Source organism: Podarcis vaucheri (assembly GCF_965113315.1).
Source record: "Podarcis vaucheri genome assembly, chromosome: W".
Classification (NCBI taxonomy): Eukaryota; Metazoa; Chordata; class Lepidosauria; order Squamata; family Lacertidae; genus Podarcis; species Podarcis vaucheri.
In genome coordinates, this window is record NC_138757.1 from 12832579 (window position 1) to 12844952 (window position 12374).

The 12374-nt window shown below is 47.1% G+C and overlaps 2 long non-coding RNA genes across 2 annotated transcripts in view; both read right to left on the bottom strand.

The window, feature by feature from the left end:
• LOC309523336 overlaps nucleotides 1–2897 on the bottom strand; it is a 28481-nt gene extending 25584 nt beyond the window's left edge. Inside the window, exon 1 of the long non-coding RNA XR_014215306.1 lies at nucleotides 2805–2897. This is a non-coding gene — a long non-coding RNA (uncharacterized lncRNA). The remainder of the gene's footprint in view (nucleotides 1–2804) is intronic.
• Nucleotides 2898–4423: 1526 nt separating this feature from the next.
• LOC309523287 lies at nucleotides 4424–10122 on the bottom strand. Its single transcript, XR_014215294.1, has 4 exons — nucleotides 9968–10122; nucleotides 9162–9288; nucleotides 4721–4914; nucleotides 4424–4512 (listed from the first exon to the last, which is right to left on the bottom strand). It is a non-coding gene; the product is annotated as an uncharacterized lncRNA (long non-coding RNA).
• Nucleotides 10123–12374: the final 2252 nt, after the last annotated feature.

Below are 12374 nucleotides of genomic sequence, written 5' to 3' on the forward strand. Positions count from 1 at the left end.
TCCTTGTGGCAGGATAACATGTCGCTGCAAGTTGACTTTCAGGTGCACTCAGACGCTTCAGGCTCTCTTGGGTTCAGTGTTTATTTCAGGGGGCAATGGTGTGCCCAGCGCTGGCCCGCAGCCTGGCAGGGGGGGCCCATAACCAGAGATTTAACCTTCCTGGAATTCTTCCCGATCGTGGTGGCGGTGCACTTGTGGGCTAAGGAATTTAGTAACCATAGGGTATGCTTTCACACCGACAACCAGGCAGTAGTATCAGTCCTTTCCAAGCAGGCCATCCGGTCACCAAGGGTGGGGGTCCTTCTTCGTTCCTTCATCCTCTTGTGCTTAGAGCTCAATATCCACTTTTCCACCAAATTTGTGCCTGGTGTTAACAATGACATTGCGGGTGCCCTATCTCGTTTTCAGATGGACCGCTTCCGCTCGTTAGCACCGGACGTGACCAGCTGCCACAGCCATTCCCGGAGCACCTATGGAGCCTTGGGAACTAGAAGTGATGCAAGGAGTATTAGCCTCGGTGGTGCCTTCCACTTTAAGATCTTATAAGAAAGCTTGGTCGGATTTCTTAAGATTCCGCAGTAACTCCTATGCCGCTAGAATCAATTCCCCTCCCGTCAAGTCTGAGGTTCTTTCCTACTTAGTACACCTGAGACGCTTGGGCCGCGCCCCTAAAACCCTTAACTTACAGGTGGCGGCAATATCATTCTTTTGCAAAGCAGTTTATTCCTCTGACCCATGCGTCGACTTTGTTGTGAAGAAGGCTTTGGAGGGCTGGCGAAGGCTGCAGCCCCCCAGCTGTGATAAGAGAAGGCCAATATCGTTTGACATCCTTTACCAGATCCATAAAAAGTTGAGAACTGTTTGCTGGACTAAGTACGAGGCCCGCTTATTCTCAGCGGCATATTCCATCGCCTTTTTCGGCGCACTTCGCGTTGGGGAGGTGGTATACGATGGGGGTCAACGAGGTTCTTCCCGGGGTTTGCTGTTGAGCGATGTCACGCTATCACGGGAGGATCTAGCCTTGCGGATACGCAGTTCCAAAACAGACCAGTACGGGAGGGGGGCTTTAGTTCGGCTCTTGGCAAACTGAAAACCGGGCCCATGCCCGGTTAAGGACACTAGGCGCTTCTTGTTTATGAGAACTAATTTGGCAGGGCCACTCCTGTTTCAAGCAGATGGCTCACACCTGACGCGGCACCAGTTCACTCGTGTCATGCGTTTGACAATTGCAGCATGCAGCTTACCTCCCGCGGATTTCGCAGCGCACTCTTTTCGGATAGGAGCGGCCGCTACGGCAATGCACCTGGGCCTGACTGCCGAGGGGATTAAGGACCTAGGCCACTGGAAATTGGATGCTTATAAGAGTTATGTTAGAAAAAAAATGTGACTGCTTACCTGGGGTTACCTGACCTTGGCCTGTTGTTTCAATTTTCTTACAGGAAATATGAGGGCACACATCTGGATAATCGGGCACAGCATTGTGCATTGGGCCAGGGTCCACGCCATCAATACCGGTCTCGGGCCGCACCTCAACTTACCTTCAGACATCAATATATCTTGGATCTCCAGGAGGGGAATGCGCTGGGCTGAAATGTTGTCCATGATTAGGGCTAGATCGGCAGCGGTGGGCCCCCCAGATGCTTTAGTAATTCAATTAGGTGAAAACGATCTAGCTTACCGAAAGGCAGTCAATTTGATGTGGCATATTTTTAGCGACTTTGAGGAACTGAAGACTTCTTACCCAGACATCACCATTCTGTGGGCCTCGTTGATGGAGAGGCGGGTTTGGAGAGATAGCCGGTGCCCGATAAATAGGGCTAGGAAAGCTTTGGATCGGGCTGTTGTGCGTAGAGTGGCAGCCCTGGGTGGGCGGGTCATTGACCACCCTGGCATATGTTACAACTGCGAGGCCCTCTACCGGTTTGATGGCGTGCATCTTTCAGATGCGGGAGATGACATTTGGCTGACTGATATAGCAAAGGGGATCAGGGATTGGTTTCAGGCATGAGGGTATTGACGGCAAGCGGTTGCTCGAGTGGCGGTTAGGCATTGGTAAGGAGGGGTTAAGAGGATGTGGGGGGGGAGGAAACGCCATCACCTTCCCCCAAAAGCGAAGGGTAGTCCGATAAAGGACTCCAGAGGGCGTGACCCTGTCCGAAGCCTATGGAGCTGTGGGCCTAAGGCACGCCCCTGAGCGGTGACCCGGGGGAGCTCCTAGTTGACGTGCCTCAGCAGGACTCCCCCTTTATGGTGTTAACCCTTCCCAGTCTTCAGCAAGCGGGCTGGAGCCAGCTAGTCGATAGGACCAATGCCTAAGCCAATGCCTCTCATTCCTGAAATCAATAAAGTTGTGGCCTAATTTGCCCATTTAACCTTAATTCTGGTGTCCTGTGTCTTTATTTCTCCCTGGTGGGGGGCAGAAACTCGCCACGCAAAAAATGAAAAACTGAATTTAAGATAAGAATAAATGAGAAACGGAGAGAACTGAGTTTTATTTCTTTATTACATTTTTATCCCACCTTTCCTCCAAGAAGCTCAATGTGGTGTACATGGTTCTCCTTCTCCCCATTTTTTCTTCACTGGAACAACCCTGTGAGTTACATTACGCTGAGAGTGAGTGGCTTGCCCAAGGTCACTCAGAGACCTCCATGGCCAAGTGGATAAATTTGAACCCTAGTCTTCCAGGTCCTAGGCCAGCACTCAAGCCACTACACCACATTGGCTTCACATTGCAAATGGACAGATTATCCCATCCCTAGTACTATCAATAGTGATGCACTAAAGTAGTGAAGAGGGCTGCCTACCTTCCCAACGCATGCCAATTCCTGCCGTAGCGTCACCACCATCTCTTCGTAACGGCACCTCCTGTTCTCTGAAATACGTTCCACAATGTCACTTGTTTTTATTCTCAGGAACTGGGAGGGAGGGAGAGAGATTAGACTGTATGCACAGCTGTAGAACTCATGCCAGGCTAGCATACAGAGAGAGATTACAGTCCCTTCTACATTAAAAAATAGTAATGTTTTGTTGTTGTTTTTACAAAACCACTGGGTTAGCTGACATTCCCTGTTGGAAAAACGCCCGGGAAGGCCGCCACCTTCCCAAGACACCGAGGCGTCTCTCCGGTGGTCACCCTCTGGCTGTAAATCTTCCTCAGTCCAGAAAGACCGGTAATAAGCGACCCCTCCCTCCTGAGAGGAGCACACTTGTCTTCTGGTGTCTCATTGCAGAAGAAAGAGACAATCAGTAGCTCTAAACTACTTTATTCATTGTCTATATACAGAGAATCCATCAGCGTGTCTGCTCTCTCTGAGCAGCAGTACAGAAGAGCACACTTCACACAGAAGCAAAATAACTTTTCTACAGTACTGAGACTGTGCTGAGACTTCCTGTCTCACGCTCTCAGACACTCACATGATGTAAACAACCATTGTGCTGTTTCCTGAGCAGCTGGAGAGATAAAAATCCTAAAAATGCTGCTAAAGAAGCCTGCCACATTTTAGTTCCATCTTCAGTTTTATGCACAAGTTCATAGTTACTCATTCTTTTATTTAACTAACTGTAATAAAACATAGAAGTGCCTTGCAGACAATAAAAAGGGAGGGCTTGACCACAATAGTTCAGGCATTGGTGACTTCAAGATTGGATTACTGCAGTCAACTCTGTGTGGGTTTGAAACTAAAGTTAGTGCAGAATGCTGCAGCATGGTTGTTGACAGGAGGCCCTGTCAGCATCTAACACTTCTGCTCAGAGATCTGCACTGGTGGCCCATTTGGTAACAGCCTAAGTTCAAGGTGTTACTATCGGCAAAACAATTTTGGGTTTTAAAGACTATCACCATCAGATTGAACTGAGTGTGAGAATGCAGTGGCCACCAGTGCAACTGGCAAGGTATTGGCCAAAAACTGAGCAGTGGTGTTCTGCACTGGCTGCAATTACTGAGCTATCTTCAAAGGAAGCCCCAAGCAGAGCACTTTGCAATAGTATAGCTGGTAGTCTGCATAAATGAAAGATACCACATTTGCTAAAAACACTGATTACTATTAGAATTTCAGCTCCGGTCATCCGAGCTGATATGGCTCATCTTCCTTTGAGCCCAGCAGAGCATTAAAACAACAAAGTCCACAACGGAAGGATGAGGCAGGTATGGTGCTACATTGCTATGCTTTATTACTAAGCTATGCAGAGAGCAAAGAAATATACATCTCCTCTCTGTGAGAAGCAGAGAGCAACTGAACAAAGGAAAACGAAAGAACAAAGGAAACAGGAAACCAGTAACGTCACATCCCGTCTCCCTTTCCCATGAGAATCCAACAGTATCTGGACTGTGGAATGTAAACAGTCCTGGGACTGCAAGCAGCTGCTCAGTGAGGAAATAGAAACTAACAATTACAGTGCCAGAAGTAAATTGGTAAACATTTACTTATGACTTCAGCAAGGCCTCAGACTTCCCGGGCAGCAATAACATTTTCACTTTCTTGAGCCTTTAAAAATGCCAGTGTTGCATCCTCTCTGGAATAGAAACAGAGTGGGAGAAACTTGAAGCAAGAGACATTATTAGAGTTCAAGAACACATTCCAGTCTGGTCAAAACACTTGGGATTTGAAGTAAGGGTGAGTGAGGGGTATGGCCTGGAAAAAGTTCCAAGGGTCAAGCAGAGAGGCCACATTTGGCCAACAGGCCTGACAGCACAGAATAACATCACAACTCTGTTCCTTACTTGTATTGCACTGGATTTTCAGTGACGTCATCATTGGGCATTCCCTCAACCCACATCTGCTGACGATGTGATAAAAACCCATTGCCTGAGCAGGTTTCCACATCCCTCACCAGCGGAATCGTTCCTGGGATCTGCGGGAGCTTGTGCTGGGCTATCTTGCTTCTCGCCTCTCCCAGAGTGCGCACAAGGTTTATCTAGCCAAAGCCAAAATAAAAATAATTAGACATCTTCCTTTAAGGTGAAAGAGGGCATGCTTATACTCACCAGAAACAGAGGGCACTTGCCAAGCAAAGTTATGTACTTATGGGTCCCACCCTGATTTAATTCTTCGTAATATTTTGTTGTCATTTTTTAATAGCTAGAATAAAAGCATCTTGTTCAAGGTTAATGAAGTGAAAGTTGGCAAATGAATAAAGGAGAAAATTGTAAGGCAGAGTTTGAATGGCAATGAGAGGCAAAAAATAAGGGGAAAGATTTTGCCATACAACTCCCAAATTACAATTTTCTCCCTTACAAACATGTATACTAAGATTTCAATTCACCTATGTGATGAAGTGAGCATGAGTCCTCAAAAGCTTGTGTTGGCGTTCACCTGTCTTAGGAGGCAATAGAGGAGTGTGCCTTTGTGGGTGAAGTCAAACTTTTGGAAGGTTACAGTGCCTGCTATGACTGGGGCAGATGAAGGTGCCTGGTTGTGCCACTGTAGAAGCACTGTGGTGTTTCTTCCCTCTGCGCTCCTTCCAGTGGTCATTCCTCCCATGACCAGATTGACTGTCTCAAGGCACTGCAGTCATCTGCAAGAAATTCCCACACAACAGGGTTGATGTTGCCAGCCTTCTTGTCACATTTGCAGACATCTTTGTAACACAGAGTTGGTCTGCCAACAAGCCTGGTTCATGAAACCAGCTCCCTTCAGAGCCCATCCTTGGGCAGGTATGTCAAAAGTCCGTTTTGGGGGCCTAATCCAGTCAGTTAATTCGGCCCCTGTGGCAGTTTATTTCCTGGGGTAAAATCCTTAAAAATTTTCAACAAGCTCAACAATTTCAATCCTTAAAAAAGGTCAACAACTTTGGTTGGTCCTTTGGTTGGCCCTCACGGCCCTTCACTTCATCAAATCTGGCCCTCTTTGAAAATCGTTTGGACACCACTGTCCTTGGGGATTCGTCCATCTTCCATTCTGTGGACATGACCAAGCCATTGTAGATGTTGCTGAGACAGGAGTGTGAACATGCTGGGATTGCGGGCCTGGGAGAGCACATCTTTGTTTGAAACTCTGTCTTGCCATGTGATGCCCAGAATCTTCCTGATGTGAGAGGCGTTGAGGCACTGCTCCTGGTAATTGTAAGTTGCCCACAAGTCAACACACAGTGTGCAATAGCAGCGTGCTCAACACGCAAACCTGGTAGACCTTCATATTGGTATTACAGTCATACCTCGGGTTGAAGCTGCTTCAGGTTGAGCGCTTTTGGGTTGCACTTCGCGGCAACCTGGAAGTAATGGAACGTGTTACTTCTGGGTTTCACCGCTTGTGCATGCGCAGACAGTCAAAATGACATCACGCGCATGTGCGGAAGCGGCAAATCACGACCCGCGCATGCACGGACACGGGTTGCGTTCACTTCAGGATGCGAACGGGGCTCTGGAACAGATCCCGTTCATATCCAGAGGTACCACTGTAGATGTTAGCATCACATTCTCCCATACCCTTTGGAGAGGCAAGCCATTGCCAAAGCTGCCTTGCCAATATGCTTGTCCAGCTCAGCATTAATGGAAAGGTTGCTGGTTATGGTGGAACCCAGGTAGACAAAATCACCTACCACCTCAAGTCTGTGGTCACCAGTGCTGATGCGTGGAGTGCTGGTGGCATTCCCACCCATGATGTTGGTCTTCATCAGACTGGTGGTGTTGCCAAATTCCATGCAGGCTTGTGTCTTTGTGAAGCTTACTTGGAGTGCACTGTCAAGGCTGCGTCATCTACAAACATCTCTCAGATAAGGACTCGCCACATTTTTGCCTTGGTACAGAGATGTGTCAGGTTGAACAAAACCCGTCACTCCTCGAATGAAAGTATACACTGTCTTCAGCCAAGTTGAAGGCATATGAGATCAGTAGGGAGAAGAATATGCCAAAGAGAGTTTGGGTGAGAACACAGCCCTGTTTCACACTCTAAAAAGCTTAAACGTGTTAAGTCGTCTTCTTCTTTTAGAATATGTGTTATTGCTTTTACATGTAATTTAAAATACAATGAACTACAACAATAGCAGGTAACCTGTCATTTCTTGGAAAAAGTCTAATAGCAGCATAAAATTAGAACCATTACTTAAAGGTAAAGGGACCCTGACCCTTAGGTCCAGTCGTGACCGACTCTGGGGTTGCGGCGCTCATCTCGCTTTATTGGCCGAGGGAGCCGGCGTACAGCTTCCGGGTCATGTGACCAGCATGACTAAGCCGCTTCTGGCAAACCAGAGGAGCGCACGGAAATGCCGTTTACCTTCCCGCCGGAGCGGTACCTATTTATCTACTTGCACTTTGACGTGTTTTCAAACTGCTAGGTTGGCAGGAGCAGGGACCAAGCAACGGGAGCTCACCCCGTTGCAGGGATTCAAACCGCCAACCTTCTGATCGGCAAGTCCTAGGCTCTGTGGTTTAACCCACAGCGCCACCCGCGTCCCCTAACCGTTACTTAGAACCATTACTTAGAACCATTACTTACAACACGTTTATGGACTTGAAGTCTCTCCAGATGTTTTCACACAGGTCTGAGGGTATTATCTGAAAATGGTTGATACAGACCATAATGAACAAGATACTCCCCTAGTGATCCTGTGCAAGATATCCCACAAAGAATTAGGACACAAATCTCACGCAGCCTTCTCCCTGTGCTGGCTAGGACTGATGAGAACTGTCAGGGGACTGCCATCGGAACAGGGGAGGGAGGCAGGGGAATACAGAGAGCCTCCGACACTTCCAAGGAGCAGCTCCTCGTCCAGCAGTGAAGAAAGCCATACCTCCAGTGGAGCAGAGAGGGAAGGGGCCAGCCAAGCGAGGAGAGGGCTCGAAGATGCTGCAGAAAGCCCAAGCACCTCACCTAGCCGGGCTGGCGAGGAGGCAGACACGCCACTTCCGTCGCCCAGTTTGCTTAGGGGGTGAAACTGTGATAGGAATTTTATGGTCTTAGATATATGGTAATGGTCATAAGTGTACCAACCAAGCTCGTACATATATCAGCACAGGAAGACCAACCTGGAACCATTTTGATTCCTAAACTGAGCCAATGTTTTCTCTGCAAGGTCAAAGTGGGAAACCTCCCATTGTCTCTTTCCTCACAAATCCTGTCTTAAGGGCACATTTAAGATATGAATAGGGTGTGAGCCTGTGACCTGGCCCAGGAACTAAGTATTTATCATTACAAAGGACTGGCCAGGCTACCCAGGCAATCCAATCAAGTAACCTGCCAGACAGGAGATAAACAAGGACAGGAGAAAAACAACATTCAAATTTTCTGTTTTAGACTGCCTTTTTTGTGATGTAGGTATGATGTATCTGAGGGGTGGTCTTAGGTTACACCCCTTCTGTGATGTATGTATGATGTTTCTGGGGGTGGTCCTGATCTACAGGATGGGAATTTCAAAAGTCTTTATAAGGCCTTGCACACAATTTTTCTGTGTTCCTCCTCTCTCCTGCATGTGAGAGGAGCACCCTGTTGCAACAGATCAATAAAGATCAGGCTTACTAGCTGCTTTGCTTCTCAAATATTCTCTGGTTGGCCTCTGTTATTCTCTCCTATCAATAGGGGACCTATGTAAGGACTCTATATGGGCTCTTGGATACCCCATAAGGGAAAAGGGCAATTTTTATTTACAACAAAACACAAGGAGGGGAGGCGGAGATTTGGGGTGTCTAAGGTCTTGTGTTGGGGGAGATGCCGGAATGCGCCACTCCCAGATTCTGCAAGTGGCTAAGACGGACAAGAACTGTGTGTTTCTGCACTGTAAATAGTTTGCACCAATAAAACCTGTAAAAGACAGGTCAGAGTCCTGCCTGGTTACTCACAAGCAATCATCACAAATATCTGACAAGAATTTTAGTCCAAAACACCTGGAGAGCACTAGGTTTGCAAAGACTGCTCTAACCCAACTTTGCAACTGCCTCTGCCGGAGTTTAAGTCTAGTGGTGAGCAGACCGAAGGCTTGCAGGACCTACTCTCTCTCTCTCTCTCTCTCTCTCTCTCTCTCTCTCTCTCTGTGTGTGTGTGTGTGTTTTACTAGAACCTGCAGATCTACTAATCTGCAGATCTACTAACCAAAGCTGGATAGGGGCATGGCCTAGGGAGAGGTGTAGCCCGGAGTGAGTTCTGTGCCTGAGGTTCCCCATCCCTGCTTCAAGTGATGCTATCCCCCCCCCAAAAAATCAGGTCTTCTAGCTTCTGTCATTGCTGTACCTCATCATCAAATATCTGTCTGTAGACTTTCCCACTGGGGACGACACGGGACACCTTCACTAGGGTCATGTTGCAGACTTTTCCTAGGCGCTCGATTGGTTTGCAGCTGAACTTTTTCTTGGGTTAGCTGAGAAAAAGGAAATGCAAAGAAAGAGAAAGAAAGAAATAATTGGTTTGGTGTCATTCCTTGAGTGATGTTGGGAATGGTGAGTGGGGAAGAAACTGCTGTGAACAAGACTTTTTTGTAATTGCATGGCACCTCAAACTGACTCATATATCAGCAGTAAATGCCAGTGTATTTCAGTGGGGTTTTATGATATTATAGCTGCAGTCTTATTTGCAACTGTGGACTCCCTCCCCATTATCTGCCATTTACCTATCTGGGTGCCAGTGCCCTGAGCAATTTTAAATAAAATTGTCATTTATTTATACGATTGCATTTAATTGTGCAAATTTATTTACAGCACTTATTTATGCAAATCATCAAATGCAATTAGGCAATAACCAAGAATGGGGTCCCCTCCCCCTCCCCAAGTCCTGCGCTGATAGTTGGGGAGAAGAGAAAAATGGCTTTTGTGGCTTGCATCAGGTCCTGCCATGAGGGATACATTTGAGATCCAAACTAAATGTGATGGGAGGGATGGATTCGTACCATGTGCTGCTCTCCCAGAATGCATGTGGCTGCTTTCCCCCTTAGGGCAAAGGAAAGGAGCGTGACTCATTGCAATGTATGGGGGGGCTCTCCTCTTCAACATCTCTTCTCGCCTTCTGCAGTTGCCCCTCTCTCACCCGACAGCAAACCTTACCTGAGGAACCCTTGGAAAGCCAATCCTAAAAGCCGCCTCAAGGCAGCTAGGCCAAGAACGGTGTCTTTGGGTTGCCATGGTGACTATCAAGAGCAGGGAAGAGGAAGGAATGGAGAAAGTGTGTGTTATTCTCTTGTGGGACTCGATGGGATTCAACATGGCCGCGCTCCGGCGATGACTGCCATAGAGACGCGGAAAGTGGCTTTTTAAATTTATGGGTGGCAGGGGCTTGTTTTTGTCTTACGAGTTCATCATTGCGTCCTGGTCACTTATAGGTGTTTTCCTCCATAATTCCCCCCCCACCAGAATATTGCGCGGTAAATAAGAGTCCGAGCATGTACCGAGTCTTTCCGACTTGAATCCTTTTTAAACTTAGAATAACGCCAAGATGCTTTTGAATCCTGCTTTTCAATGCAAGATTCCCTGCATTGAAGGTTACCACCTTTCCATGTTTTGGGGGGTGGGGAGAGATTGTAAAAACGTGTTGTTTTTAAAAAGTTGGGAAGTAGCAAAAATCACCACACACCAGCCATGGAGCTGTCTGGCTGATTTCATTAGTATACACGTGTTTTTGTCAGGACACAGGTGTGCATCCAGAGTTTATGGAGGGGATTTGCTTGGGTAACTGGGGAGAAATTGTTTTGCATTCCCTTATAAAATGAGATCACAGGCCCCGGCTGGTGGTAAAATCAAAACTCCATTTTCAGAGGCAGTCTATCCACACCAGGAACTGAGGACAAGCAACAGGAGATGGGTACTTCTTTAATGCCTTGATTGTGAACTTACAGATGCAGATAAGAAAAGCTTCTTGTCTGATCAAGGGGGATTTTGATAAGAATGGAAGCCTTGCTGGATGAGACCAAAGGGGGCCAATAACTGGAGCCAGAACATAGCCATGGTGGCTAAGAGTCACTGATAGCCTTATCCTCCATGAATTTCTCGATCCTTTCAAAACCATTCAAGGTGGTGGTCTTCACTACCTCATCTGGGAGTTAATTCCAGTCTGCACTATTTGAATAAGTATTTTCTTTTACCAGCCCTCAATTCTCCAGTGTTATAAGCATTTTAAGGTCCCAAATATAAAATAAATGTTCATAAATGTACAAGGGAAAGTGTTATGAGAAAAAGCTGCTCCTTTTCCCTTATGGGGAACCCAAGAGCCCACATAGAGTCCTTTTGTAGGTTCTCTATCGGTAGGAGAAAATAACAGAGCTTCCGGGTCAGCACCTTCGTTAATGGCGGATTCCCTCTGAGTCTCGGAGGGAACAGCTCCGCGGGATCGGGTCTTGCCGTTGCGGCAAAGCGGGGACCCTTTAAAAATCACAGGCGGAGGAAGCCTGTGAACGTGGGGACTCGGCGGGCACCATTTGCGCCCCCCCCCAAGTTGCGAAGGGACCCTTTTTAAGGGCTCCGGAGCGGGACGGGGTGAGCGGCGCGGTGCTGAGAGTCGACTGCTTCTTCCGCGGAGTGAAGCCGCACAGCCGTTATCGGAGAGCGCTGACTTTTTCCTGGGACAATTGGTCTTTGAAAACAACTACCCGTGAGTAGGATTAAATTGGATTTAAAAGGAGAAAAAACAACTAATTCAGCACCGAAGCGGGAAGGTATAACCAGGAAGTCTGCCTTCCTTTCTTGTAAATAGATCAAAGCAAAGAGACTGTAAAGCGGAAACAGAGAAAGACGTTTGGAAAAAAAGATCTAAATCTTAACATCTGGAAAGTGGTCTCCCCTCCAGATTGCAGGAGAGGAGGGGGGAAGGTCTGAGTTGTATTTACCTGCAAAAAAGGGGGGGAAAGGAAGTTAAAATCTGCTGCTTAAAACCTGGGAACGGACTGCCCCTAGATAAGGAATGCCGTTTAGTGGAAAGCCTATCGGTAAGCAGAGGATTTTTGACAGCTAACTCTGCAGAAGAGATACAGTGTTTCTGGACTTCTCCTGGCTTTAAAGTAACTGTTCAGGTGCATTTAAACTGTTGATTTTAAATGAATTGGGGACTTATAAAGACTATCTTTGTTCTCAAAAGTTGCAAGCTTTGGCTGTTACTGTGTCCCCCTAGAGGAGGCTGGACATTGTTACAATAACAACTGGGTTAGAGGAAAATTCCATTCCAAAACAAACTTTTAACTGTGGGAGCGACCTTGAATTCGCATGAGACTGTTATGGCAGATGGGAAAGAAAAGATAGATTTGGCGCAGGAAAAAACTACTAGGTCTGGCAGACACTATCGGATAGATACTGCGCAGCAGCGAAGGGCTTCAACATCTGGAGCATCTGGAACATCAGGGGCCGCACTCCCACAGGCCAAACCAAAAGTTATGTCGTCCGAAGACGTTTTGGCACATGCACTTGGAAAAATTAATGAATCTTTGGAAAATTTAGCTAAGCAGGTAGCTGAGACAAATAAACA